The sequence below is a fragment of the Bicyclus anynana genome, chromosome 24 (genome assembly GCF_947172395.1).
Source record: "Bicyclus anynana chromosome 24, ilBicAnyn1.1, whole genome shotgun sequence".
Lineage (NCBI taxonomy): Eukaryota > Metazoa > Arthropoda > Insecta > Lepidoptera > Nymphalidae > Bicyclus > Bicyclus anynana.
Window position 1 is genome coordinate 10,602,838 of NC_069106.1, and position 14,597 is coordinate 10,617,434.

At 37.7% G+C, this 14,597-nt stretch overlaps 1 protein-coding gene across 2 annotated transcripts in view; it reads left to right on the forward strand.

The window, feature by feature from the left end:
• Nucleotides 1-4,557: 4,557 nt before the first annotated feature.
• LOC112052409 (cGMP-specific 3',5'-cyclic phosphodiesterase) overlaps nucleotides 4,558-14,597 on the forward strand; it is a 75,630-nt gene continuing 65,590 nt past the window's right edge. For both annotated transcript variants that reach the window (XM_024091465.2, XM_024091464.2), the window contains exon 1: nucleotides 4,558-5,003. The gene's annotated coding sequence lies outside the window, so the exon portion shown is untranslated. The remainder of the gene's footprint in view (nucleotides 5,004-14,597) is intronic.

Genomic DNA, 14,597 nt, shown 5'->3' on the forward strand with positions numbered 1-14,597 from the left:
GAAACAATAACACCGGGTAGGAACTGAAAGCGACCAAGTCTTTCACGTCGTGTTCAGCGGAGCGGGCAAAAGTACAAACTTGGGTGTCTTTTGAAACATGAATCGCGAGATTGCTGAACAAAACAAAAGACTATTATTATAAAAATATCTTCCAAGAGAGTAGACGAGGATTTAGAAATGCCAACGAGTAACCAGTGGCTCAGGAGTCAGAACATCATCATTTTGTGGAAGAAATAATGTTCAATAAACGACCGATTGCGGATTTTCTTTGCATGTCTTCTTTTTAGGGTTCCGAACGTACGTAGTACAAAAACGGAACCCTTATAATCTCACTTGCGCACATTTTAAGGTTTGTCTGTTTTCAAGCTAATGTATTGGACCAATCCAATTGAAATTTGGTACACATATCAATTGTAGTGACCCAAATACAGGGATGTATCGTGAATAGATAAAATATGTGGGGCACATAAGATGGAAAGTTGTATAAAAACTTTTACAAACTTCATTGTGTGATACATCAAATGAAAGGTCTTGATAAGAGAATTCTAAAAATATTTTTTTTTGGAATTTAAAAAAAATGCTTTCAAGTTATTTAAATAAATAGACGACAATTGACCATGCCCCTTTTCTCCCAAACTACTATATGTAAAAATTAGAAAAAATTACAGAAACTAGCTTGTTACTTGAAGATTTTCAGAAAATTTTGAAAGGCTGAAATTTTTGAATATGAAGGTCACTTCTAGGGGGGCAAATCTTTTTTCAGATGAAAAAAAAAATCTTTTTTCAACTGCATCGTATGATACATCAAACGAACGTGCTTGATAAGAGGATTGTAAATATATTTTTATTGTAATTTTGAAATAAATAGTTTTCAAGATATTTAAGAAAATAGACCATTTCCCCAAAGGTTTCCTCACGATGTTTTTCCTTCACCGTTAGAGACACGTGATATTAAACTTCTTCAAATGCACACAACTAAAAAGTTGGAGGTACATGACCCGGAGCGGATTCGAACCCACACCCTCCGGAATCGGAGGCAGAGTTCATATCCATAATGATGCTCTACTTGTACTTGACTTATTGTTTCACTATTACTATTAATTTATTTGAATTGATTATTTTTAATTTATTTTGCTTGTATAGGTATATTCGTTTTTATTTAAAGATGGTTATATGATATGATTGTTGGGTTGTAATTATTATATCTGATTGCTCGGGAAACGTATTGAGAAACTGTATTGTTTCTCTGGACATATTTCATGTAAATAAATAAATATGTAGCTACTTACCGCGAGGGAGGTATAAAATATATCAGCTTACAAATGTACGATCCCTCAGAGGGTAGATACGTATACTAACCACCCATATTGATTTCATACGTCCCTTCTATCATAGAGAACTACTAGGTGTCTGACAAGGCACTAAGGCCTCGGAGGAAACTCGTGCTCAACAGTGAGCCGAATATGGGTGATGATGAATGATGATGATGATGATGATTACTCGATGATAATTATATTATGTAAATTTAGCTTTCCGCGGATGTATTTTTTTTATACTTATAGGTAGCGGTTTAGTGGCTTAGGCGTGACCAATAAACAAACTCACAGTCATATTTATAATCTATTTCACAGTCAAATGATATAATTAACAATTTGTCTACATGAATCAAACAGTAGTACAAGCCTACAAGCACGAGGGCTACTATCAACTTTAACCTAGCGATCCAAATCCGACGCTAATTCGTACCATGACATCTCCTAAACTGAATAGCATTTGAATCGTCTATTGTGAATGAATGATCGACATTTGTCTCTGATCTGCGGTTGAATAGCAATATGTTTGAGAGAGACAACGCTACAAAAAGTCAAAAGAAAAGCGCGAACTTTGAATTTATTTTGGTTTTAACTTTAAATTGTTAGTTTATCTTAAATATTACAGTTAAATTACTTAACAAACAATATATGCTGTTAGTATAATATAAGTTACGATTTATTACGCAGTGTAGGTGGACTGACAGAAGTACCTACCTACCACTTCAATACAAGAATTTTAAGTGGTATTTTTTATAGAGAAACACGAGACTTAGAGGTAGTTCGCCACATCTATGTTTACACTTCTCAAGCCAGAACATTTGGCTGCAAATGACCCTAATATTTTGTCAAAAAGTTGTTTTAATATATTATTTTATGAAACTTTTGTCTGGCACAGAAAGCACAACGTACCTATTTTTTATTAATACACTGCACTTACCTGCTACACGCATTGCATTTTAATTACTTTACTAAATCCACTGCACCACATTACGCACTTTTTTGTTTACGCACATACGGCTTATTAAATTAGCACCATTTCTATAGACATCCACTATAAATCAAACAAAGGATCCTTTTGTTCCCAAATGAAGCGTCGTCTTTGTTTACGCGTACTTACTATTTATTTCACTATCGTTTTTCATAAAATCGCAAAGTATTATTTATCAAACATCACTACAAGCTTCCAGAAATTATTTATTTACCAAAAGTAATACTAATTTATTAATTTTTAATCAATCATAAGTAAAATACCTGAAAACGATTCAGTTCCAGCCACAATATAAGTAACTTTATTTGGTCGGCTCAGTTTGACAGCTTAACGATTCAGTTTAGGTTACAAGATGACTTCATAGTACGAGAAACCGTATGAATGGATTTTGTTAGCGACTCAGTTTAGGTTATTTTTCGCTACAGCATCAATTGGTCGGATATAGGACTTCGTGGTACGAAAAATCGAAGCAGTTCAGTTTAGGTCTGCAGTTGAGTCGCTATTATAGTTGATGGTAGGTATGCTGTAAATAAATATAAGGTACTTTTAAGCATGATCAAAAATTTTAAGAGCTTACGTACATAGATAAAACGAATGGCAGACACGTCAAGTCCCCTAGTGAAGTCCAACAGATTTCACGTGAGGGATCACGTGAAATCTGTTATTCCAATCCAATAACGATGAGCGATAGGTGAAAAATGTAAGAAACCTTAATTGTAGAGCGTACAAATAGCAACAAAAAAGTTTGGTCACAATTTTCCTATACAACGGAACGGAAAACTCAGTTATTAAAAAAAAAAATTCAACTCTTTTTTAAGATGGCGAAAAATGCACATAGGATATCATGGTCGAGAATTTGAAGTTAAACTTTTCAAGGGTCTACCCACGTCAGCTTTCTCGTTTGCATTTCTAAGTTGAATTTTCCGACATAACAACTGTATATAGGTATATTTGTATCTATACATATATGTACTTGTTTTCCACCATAGAAAATTTTGCTAAATGAAGTTTCAATTAAAGGCTCAATAACTCTACTCTGGTGAGATAACTGTAAGATTAAAAAAAAACTCTAAATGGGTCGGTCGGTTATAACTTAAACCTGATGCCGTATACTTGAGAAAAAGGGAAACCAAACAGAATTGCGCCGTAACGCGTTACGTGTACGAAGCGGTTTACCCTTCCTTAAGAAACTCTCACTTCAAGTAAAAGCCCTACATTTTAGCCAAGGTAACATAGTTTGTTTGAGCAGAAATATTATGGAAATTACCTGAATCATATTATTGGCTTTTGGTAAATACTACAGTATTTTTAAGCTTTCAGGTTAAAAGAAAAAAATCTCCTCCGTTTTTTGCTACTCCTAGGTATTCTTCTCAGTTTTTTTTTATTATTGTAAAAAAAGAGAATGTTTGCCTTATTTTTTAAAATATGACCAACGGGAATGTTGGTCATATTTTAAAAAATAAGGCAAACATTCTCTTTTCATATTCCTACGGGAACGGAAACCACGCGAGTAATTGTTGTAAATAATTATAGAGTTTTAAGGTTTGGGAGATTGTAGGGGTAATCTCTAGATCTACTGGCCCAATTTTTCTTTTACCAATAGATAGCCATGTAATTTGCGAGTGTCATAGGCTAAGTTTTACCCCCGTATTTCCACGGGAACCTGAAGGTAAGTGATGACGCAATCTAAAATGGAAACGGGCTAATTTGTTAGGAGTAGGATGAAAATCCACACCCCTTTCGGTTTCTACACGACATCGTACCGGAACGCTAAATTGCTTGGCGGTACATTGTTGCCGGTAGAGTGGTAACTAGCCACGGCCTGAGCCTCCCACCAGATCCCAGCCCAGCCGGGGATCGCACCCAGGACCTCCGTCTTGTAAATCCACTGCGCCATATAGACCGTCATAAAACTGAATACGAGCATGAAACCGCGGGGCGTTTGCTAGTCTTTTATAAAAGCGAAAACTCTCATCCCGAAAAATCGAGAACCTCTTAGTGTAAAAAGATTAGTCTGGTAGTTAGTATCTGCTAAGAACAACGACGACCAGTCGTGCGGGCCGGGTCTGCCAGTTGGGAACTTCGACGCAACACGTCTTTCATAATATTATGATGTCTTCAGTAAGTATCTGGTCATTGAAGAGTGCACTATGCAGCCACTATTCGTGCTCGGGGCCTAGTGCCGAGTGAGTGACGTGCCTTACACATTACGATTTTAATGGCGAGAAGCCTAACAATTACTGTGAAAATTAATTATGGTTTCATGAGTGCGAACGATTTTAGCACAACATATTTATGAAGATTTGAGATTAGTTTAATCTCACCACCGTGTCCTGTCTGCACTTTGCCGAAATTATCTAATCTGTGCGTATCGTTTGCAGTCCGCGTGCCTGGGCGGGCGCGGGGAATGAGGTGCGGGAGGGGGGCGCTCACGATTGGCCCGGTTCACCTCAGCTAAAGCCTTCAGTTCAGTCTGCCTCCGACCACCGTAGGGGGAGAACGCATGCCGCACCGGCGCTGCCCCATCCGTGTGACCTAACAACGCAAAATCTTAAATAAAACCGTGTGTGAAACAATAAAATCCCCCCTGTGTATTGTTTATTGGCACCTGTGACGTCATTTCGCCTCAACAAAGCACCACAATATCGGAAAACAACACGAACACGACGGTATCGGTGATACATACATATTTTTCGGGAAAAGTGAGTACCTACATAGAGTAAGATGTTTAATGTATTTGCGCTCAAAATGAGTTGAGGTTTGCATTATGTAATTGCTTATATGTTATTTGACTGACCCTCGTGTAGGGCGCGAGATAAAATGTAGAGTCGGTCTTCGTGAAGTCATACAAAAGACAACTGCATGCTCTTGAAAACGGCTTCAATCCAAAATATATCTTCTACCGTCCTTTATTAACCATGGCCGTAGATTAAGAGTGAAGACCGGACTAAACGATTTCCTGTGAACGATTTTCTGTACCTACGAGTAAGTGACTATAACAGCAGCGGATTTGTGATATCTCCCGCGCTTAGGAAATACATAAAAAGTCTATAAAAAAGCTGATAAACTAGGTATATCTATAGCTTGTAGCTGTGTATTATCCACAGCTTTAACAAGATACAAGGCAAGTAACGAGCAAGTTTTTCAAACATATTTGACCATCAACGGGATACCGGAAAATTTAATTATTTTTCTTTGTTCTTCCTTTATAACTCCTTAGTAAGTAATATATTGATGGTATGGTGACTGCTATACCTATCACTTACGAAACCTACTATCAGATCAGCCCCTGTAGCCAAGTGATAGTGATTCTCTTTCTACGGTCGGAAAGTCGCAAACGCTTCGAAAACTAGACATATGTATGGGAAAGACCGATCTTGATCACGTGACCTGTCAATAGCAAATGTCATTCCCATACATTTTTCTAGTTTTCGAAGAGTTAACGATCGTAGAAAGAGAATCTATGTGCCGCCTGTAGCCAAGTGGCACGTCGAATCTCTTTCTACAAACCCTAAGCTTCGAAATTATAAAAATGTATAGGAATGACATTTGGTACAGGTCACGTGATCAGTTGTCGATCGTATGTCATTGTCATACATTTTGTTAGTAATCGAAGCGTAAGCCTTTATAGAAAGGTCCAGACTAGACCGTCTTCGCTAACATGCTACACCATAGAACAGAGAACGCTAAAAGCTAACGCTTTTGTTACTTCTTATATCTGTGTGCTACACTGTGTTTATAGGAATTCGCTGGCGGACTCTGACTAGGGACTCTAAATCAACCAGCTAATTTATGTTTGGTTACAATTAATGGGGCTCTCTATAGTATGAATCTTCTATCACTCTTCTCATTCATAATCTATGAAGTTAAAAATGGAAATTTTGAATACTACCGACTGTCTGCAATAAATATAGAATAACGGCTATTTGAAATTCTTTCCATCATGAAAGAAAATCACCAATATCTTTGGATTGGTTAATCTAATCATCATAGTAGCTACAGATAACAACCATCTCAAATACGTCAGCGGTCAAACAAATAAAATCGCATCGGTCCATTCGTTTATATTCGAAAGAAAGAAAGTTTGGGAACCTCTGGTCTAGAGCTTTGCAGCTTCTAAAGTTTAGAAGCTGCAAAGCTCTAGACCAGATGTTCCCAAACTTTATTTTCTCATAGACCACTTGCAAAATCTAGCTGGCGGTGGACCTCTGGAGCTACAGCCCCCTTCCATTTCCCAAAATAGGAAAAAAATGCTTATATTATTAATATGTAACTATGGAAACTTACGTTGCGGTTCAGATCCAAACAACAAAATTATCAGTTTTCGATAAAAAGTGAAAATTAATTAATTCTTTGTGCTGTGAGTGGATGTAAAAAAGCAAAGTTGAATGAAAAAAGTGACCCCTAGACCCCTGTTGAATCTCCCGTGGGGACCCTTGGGGATCCACCTGGACCAGTTAGTGATGGTTCACAAAGTGGTCCAGGTGGAACCTCAAGAAGCCTCTGCAAGCAAGAAGTACTGAGGCACCCTGTTAACGATCAAATATGCTTGTCAAACTTTATTTGACAATGTTTGATTTGAAAAAAATACGTTTGATTTTACGAAAAGTTTTATCGTTTACGGGGTCTATAACACGGTTTTTTTTTTTTTACAAAAAACGCACTAATATTAAACAGGCTCGATTGACTGACTTCAAAGTAACCAGTAGGTAGATAATGTTATTTTTCGCTTTTTAGTTTTATGGGTACGTTTATGGTTTAAAGTCTGTTTTATTTAATTTCGATTGGTCATACTTAAGTTATAGCTACCATTTTTGAAAATAATCTACCTGAAACAGAATAAAAATCGGTCCAGTACATCCAGAATATCGGTAAACCACAGACAATAATTTTAATCTTTATAGCATAGGTAATAAGATTTATTTTTCCCTAACTTTACATTGTTTTGATAATCGTAGACTTTAGCCAGCGTGCGAAATATCGCACCTATTGTTTTTCCTTATTTAACATCTACCGGCCATTGTGCATTGTTTGAATTGAGATAAATAATTAATGTTATGTTGCGTCAATAATTGTTCCGATAGTTGTTTCAGTCAATGGTCTTATAGCGAAAAGCTTCGACCAACATCTTAAGAAGCTTTCACTTAGCTGTTGGATCAAGGGTCGAATACAGAAGGCAGTGATTTTTAAAGGCCCTACTCACACATCTGCCGCAGGGGCAATCTAGAGTGTAGGAGTGGGGATTACCCTTAATTGTGAAAATTCTTTTACCAATGGAAACTACATTATCAAGGTATAACATATGTTATAATTTTATCACCGTTTTTTCGCAGAACGAGAACTATGTGGTTAAAACCGCGGGGTTGGCAATAATGAAAATCAATATTCTATGTTTACGAGAATATCCAGTTAAAATAACTTACCTCTAACGGGTTAATTGATTTAACTCGAGCTCGTCGTTCGATTGACTTGACCTTTGCAAATTAATAGGAGCACGTTACAGGTATACCCACTCGGATTAATTGCCTCCATTGCACGTGTAGGGTTCAGCCTTACAGAATAATGGATTTTTTTAGGGTTCCGAACATATGCACGTAGTAAAACGGAACCCTTGTAAGATCATTGAAGTGTCCGAATGTCCGTCTATAACAGACAAGTTTCTCCGAATCTACTGAACTAATAGGGTAGTTGGCTCATGTCAAATTTAATATTATATAAAAAATATTAATTTTATATGGTACATGGCATAAGGGTCTGAAATAATGTCGATATTAATTATTAAAAGTTAAGGATTTCTTATAAAACTTGATTTAAATTTATGTAATCACGGCAACTGGTCAATTAAGTTAAATGGGGAATGCCCATACAACATCGGCTCCGAGAACCTAAGTACACACGGCTCTACCATGACCATTTTTGTTTCTACGCATTTCTTTATTTCAATCTGAAATTGTCTTCGTTCTCTTTATATCCCTTTTTACGTAGTCGTGTTATAGTTTTTAAGCTTAATTTTGTAATTCACTATAAGTAATAATAATATGCTTGCGATTAAATCGTTCTTTTTCGGCGACGGCAGCCTATTTCATGTTGAAATTAACCATGTACGCAAGAGATATTACAGAGCATAGGTGCATTCTCTATTCCCTCACTCTCATAGTCCGATGGGACGGCAGACACGACCGGTGAGAGATCAGTCTCAGGACTGACGGCTTTTCGTGCTCTCAGAGGCGAAGGACGAAGACGGGGTGAACCAACACAGCCGATTACCCAACTCCAGGCTGTTAATAAAATTTTCCTTATAAGAAAAATCCCAATAACGTATTTTTCTGGTGGCCTGACCTGGGATTCGATCCCTGGACCTCATCGTCCGTAACCACGGGACCAATGAGGAATTATATTTTACTATAAACAAATACTATCCACGGAACTTTGTATTGTTTCTGTTCTATTGATTATAACTGATAAGGTATCAACACTTGAGTCAAAGGAACGTTGCCTTTATCTACACGATACGAACCAACATAAACTGATGAGAACTAACACTTAAGATACGTATTTTACTACCTATGGCGCAGTGGTTTGCTGAAATTTATAACAATAAGGACTGGGATTCGATTCCCCGCTAGAAACTGACTGATAGCTTGCCGTGGTTCTGATGACATGTCTGGGACCAATGTGCCACCACATAAACCACTGTGGTTTACTTCTTTCTTGTTTCTTTCTTTCTTCTTTTCTCTTCAATAGAGTCCTAACGACCGAAGCCTCCCACCAGCCGGACCAGCAGGGTTATTAATAATTAATAACCCTACTGGTCAATCAGTCACTACATCGTTTTTTTTATCGTATTTTCGTTTTTGCAACAATTTAACATTATGTTTTCAACGAAATGACACAATTTTACATAAAATAACATTATTAAAGTAGTAGTGGCAGATAGTAGCGTTATTTTAACAAAAAACTGGTATTGACGTAATTTCGTTGAAATAATCATGTTAGATGATCGTAGAAACAAAAAAACATTAGCACTTAATGTAAAATAGTGCAGTCAAGCTTATTCCGTTGAAATAACTATTTTAAATTATCATAAAAACGAAAATACGATGAAAAACGATGTAGTGACTGCTTACTTGAATGGTACACCGAGTTACATAATAACCCCTACTGGACCAATTAAGAAAACCTCAATCAACCCAGCCGGGGAGCGAACCCAGGACCTCCGTCTGGTAAGTCCACTGCGCATACCACTGCGCCGGAGGCCGTCAAAGTATTATATTCAAATTATAGTTTTATACAAAGAGTCGAGCTTAACCGTGGACAGACAGACATAGCGAAAACTATAAGGGTTCCTTGTTGTTGACTACGGAACCCTAATAAAATGAACCTTCGACTATCTAGAGCTTTCATTTTTCTCATTTCTTGGCACTAATTCGCAAACGTTGAGGAAATAAAAGGTAAAGCCAATTGATCCGCATGGCACGTAACAAGCTGTACAAGTAAATTTGAACGCTAACAATGTAGAGTTAAGGATTATAATCGCTTAAGAGTCTTTATAATTCGTTTACGACATTACTTTATTTATTTACCGACTACGATAAGCTCTGCACTGCTGAGCTCGAGTCTCCTCTCAGAGCTCATATCCACTGAGCTATCACGGTAGGGTAACAAGAAAGTTTAGAAAAAAAAATCATTCATAATTCGTTTTTCGTTATTTCAACTTGATTTAGTTTACTAGCTCTTTTGCTGGTTGTAGAATCTCTACCACCAGTTTGGAAGGCAGGTTCTACTAAAAAGAGATGGCAATAAACTCAACAGTTGAATTTTGACAGCATCCTTGGCGATGGACAAAGGTCCAGGTTGAATCCCAGCCTGGGCTGATTGAGGTTTTCTTAATTGGTCCAGTTCTAGCTGGTGGGAGGCCATCTAACCACCCTACCGGCTAAGCGATTTAGCGTTCCGGTACGATGTCGTGTAGAAATTAAAAGAAGTGTGGATTTTCAACCTACTCCTAACAAGTTAGCCCGCTTCCATCTTAGATTGCATCATCACTTATCAGGTGAGATTGTAGTCAAGGACAACTTGTAAAGAATAAAAAAAAAATTACAAACAGCCCGACAATCTTTGTTTTTTATTTATTAATAAGTTAATATTGACCTTATTATCCTGAATCTATACTAATATTATAAAGCTGAAGAGTTTGTTTGTTTGTTTGATTTGAACGCGCTAATGTCAGGAACTACTGGTTTGATTTGAAAATTTCTTTCAGTGTTAGATAGCTTATTTATCGAGGAAGGCTATAGGCTATAAATTATCCCCGTATTCCTACGGGAACGGGAACCACGCGGGTAAAACGTCAGCTATACTAATAGCATTAACAACTGAGTCTTAGGGCCATAAATCATTTCTCTATATCTATCTCGCTTGCACTTATGGGTCTTATGGAGCCGTCTAGTGAAGGGTGTAACAATGAAAGACATATTATCGATAAGTAAAGTTTATTATCGTATCTTGTTCACAAAATTAAAAAAATTAACAATATTTGATTTAATATAATACATATTTCATATTATATAATTATTAACTAAATAAAATTAATCTTCATCTGAGTCTTCATCATCAGAATCTTCGTCTTCTGCCAAATGTATTATATATTAGTATCCATAGTGCGCAACGAGTAACACATGAATGTATTTATTTAATTGCAGTAAACACATTTATAGCAAAAAAAATACGCAATGCAATTACATTAGAAACCGACCAATCAGAATCGTCCAAATCATTATTGACTCATCATTAGCACGTGCGCAGGTAGCCGTTTATCGATAATTAGGGTGCGCAGGTAGGCGCGCTGCACATTCCTATCTTTTTTGACTTTTATGACCGGACGACTCAGATGATAATGCGCATACTATAGTTCATTAATATTCAAACCTAGTCATCATCCCAATTGTGTACGAGTATGTACACACAAACATTGGATTCCCACGGTGTTGGTATGGCGACCCCGCACCGGAAAGCGCAGTGTTGTTTGACCCCCCAGTAGGTGGACCGAGGATATCAAGCGGGTTGCAAGGAGCCGCTGGATGCTGGCGGCTCGAGACCGTTGTGCGTGGAATCCACACCACGCTGGCCCAATGCGGATTAGCAGACTTCACACACGCAGAGAATACAGAAAAGTAGAGAGTAAAGTTGAAGGTGCATGCCCCAGACCGGATTCAAACCTACAGCTTCCAGAATAGGAGGTAGAGGTATATCCACTGGGCTATCTTTGCTCTAGCACATACCTTGATACCTACCACATGAATTTACGAGCCGATTATGTGTATTTTATCTGTATCACCGACCATAAACGCAGCGCCAGATGCAAAGAACAGACTCGCATTATTTTGATAGATTAAAATTTATGCGCCATGAAATGAAAGAGGAATGTTTGTATAGGTATCCTCGAAGGTATCGATTAATACTCTCCATGCTTTTGTCTCGGCTCTGTTTAAACCTCATATTTTAAGTTTTCGCTAATGAACGTTGGGCTCAGTTGGCTTAAGATGCTCATCACGAGAAGACAATGGTTTTAGATCCGGCATTTAATAATTTGTTATTTATTACTGATAAGAAACAAATGATAGATAATGTTCACTTTGACACATTGACAAGTTGCCTATACCACAGCCTTACTCGATGTGTTCAGTGTGCCTAGTGAGAGTTTTCAATATTTTCATACTGTTACTATCACGTTGACGTAAATGCAAATGTATATGGAATTGAAACAGTTGTGCAGTAGTGCCACTGGATGGCGCTGTTTCAATTCCTTAGAAATTCGCGTTTACGTTACGTGACAGTAACAGTATCAAACTGCCACTAGGCCCTCTGTTTACTAAGAAACAAATTAGAAATGAAGGTAGAAAACGCGTGTCGTTTCATAAGTTATTTATTTCAAAGTATATTACTTATATCTTATTGATTTAAGCTTTTTAATCGAATTTATTTTAATTAATTTAAGAACAACTTAATTATAGTTATTACTAGCGGATGCCCGCGACTTCGTCCGCGTGAAAGTCAAAGTAAACTTTCAACTACCCGTAACTAGCTCTACCCCTACCCTACCCCTACCCAAGGTACATCTAGGAAACATTGATCTAGATAAAAGGCAGCTTAATGCAGTTAAATTAAACTTTTATTAGACATATTAGACGACTAAATAACTGAAGCTTGGCAAGTCTGTTGATGACATTCCCATGATATGCGGGCGACGGGGGGAAAGGACTGCGCGGGTGTGAAGTCGTGCGAGCGAGGCATCTTCCCCGTTATATACGAACGAATTTGCCAACCTATATCTCTGCCTTCGACCTTCGTCATGCTAGCCACTCACATCCGATAAGCCCACATCACCCACATGCCTGCAGCGCTAACTTGACGTCCGATAAAACTGATCGTGTGTTCACCTCATCAACACACGATCAGTTTTATCTGCTTGTGACATTGACCTCTTACAATAAAAACGCACAATCATGTAGAAAATTTCACGTTTTTTGGACGCTGATTTTGCATCCACTTTTTAATATCGATGGCTTGCGAGTTTATTTGATCGTCAGTGGCTGACGACACATCGACACCGCTCGTTGGCCACTTTAGTAATAAAAGTACTACGGAGTATGAACGTAGTGGTCGATTTAAACTTGATTCGGATCACGTATCTACGCTCACGTGTATAGGTGAGGTCAGTAGTACATAGGGTTGTCAACATTTCATAAGTAAAATGTAGTATTTTATAGAAATAGCCAAAAATATATACTTAGTAGTTTTAGCAGAAGCTTCAAAAGTGGATTACAAAAATAAGAAAATCAATGCTGAACACAATATTTTGAAACCTGAGCATCCTCAGGAGATGTTGACACTACAACGTGCAATTGCGAGTATTTTGTCGTCGTTATCAACCCATATTCGGCTCACTGCTGAGCTCGAGTCTCCTCTCAGAATGAGAGGGGTTAGGCCAATAGTCTTTGGATTGGCAGACTTCACACACGCAGAGAATTAAGAAAATTCTCTAATATACAGATTTACTCATGATATTTTACCTTCACCGTTTGAGACACGTGATATTTAATTTCTTAAAATGACGGACGGGATTCGAACCCATTTACCGGAATCGGAGGCAGAGGTCATATCCACTGGGCTATCACGGCTCTTATACCTAGTTAACCCTTTAAAATGCAACATTCATAGCACGTATGGATGCTCGCTCGAGTAGCATCGCCTCGACCTCGGTGGTGATCATATCTTGACAAGATATATAGATGGGATTACCGTCTATCTGTGACTATCTGTATCTGCGTACTTACTGTGTGCCAGTTATGTGTCGCCTCGCTGGCCTAGTCTCTGGTTAGAGTTAACGGCTATTACGGTAGTCGTGGATTCGAATCCTGCGATTTTTTTTTAATTTATTACTTTACGAGCTAGCCATTGACTACATTCTCACCAGCAGGGTTATTATGTAATTCGGTGTACCATTCAAATAATAAGTCACTACATCGTTTTTCATCGTATTTTCGTAGTTGTTGTGATCATTTAACATGGTTATTTCAACGAAATGATCTTGAATACGTCATTTTATCTGAAATGGCAGTTTTTTTCGTTTTACGATCATCTAACATGATTATTTCACGGTTAATAACGGTTTTTCGTTGAAATAATCTTACTACCACTTCTTTATTACTGTCACTTTACATAAAATTAAAATAATTATGTTATTTCGTTGAAAATACAATGTTAGATGATTGCATATACGAAAATATGATTGAAAACGATGTAGTGACTCATTATTTGAATGGTGCACCGAGATACATAATAACCCTGCAGATGATAAGGTGATGATGCAATCTAAGATAGAAGCGGGCTAACTTGTTAGGAATAGGATGAAAATCCGGAAAAAGACGCACCGAAACGCTAAATCGCTTGGCGGTACGCCTTTGCCAATAGGGTGGTAACTGGTCACTGCCCAAGCCTCCCACCTGCCAGACCTTGACACATTAAGACAACCTCAATCAGTTCAGCCGAGGTTCGAATCCAGGAGTTTTGTAAATTCACCGCGCATACCATTGCGCTACGGAGGCCGTCGAAATATTTTTCTCAAACATGCTTGGAAATTTGAGCATTAGCCTCACTATTACATGTCACTAATATATTTATGAGGAATGAATGACGTTAGACTATCCCCCTAGCCACTAGGTTAAATCACAGAATACATAAACATAATTATGTACAAGTATATAAACCTTAAGCAGTGTACTCCTAGGGGACTT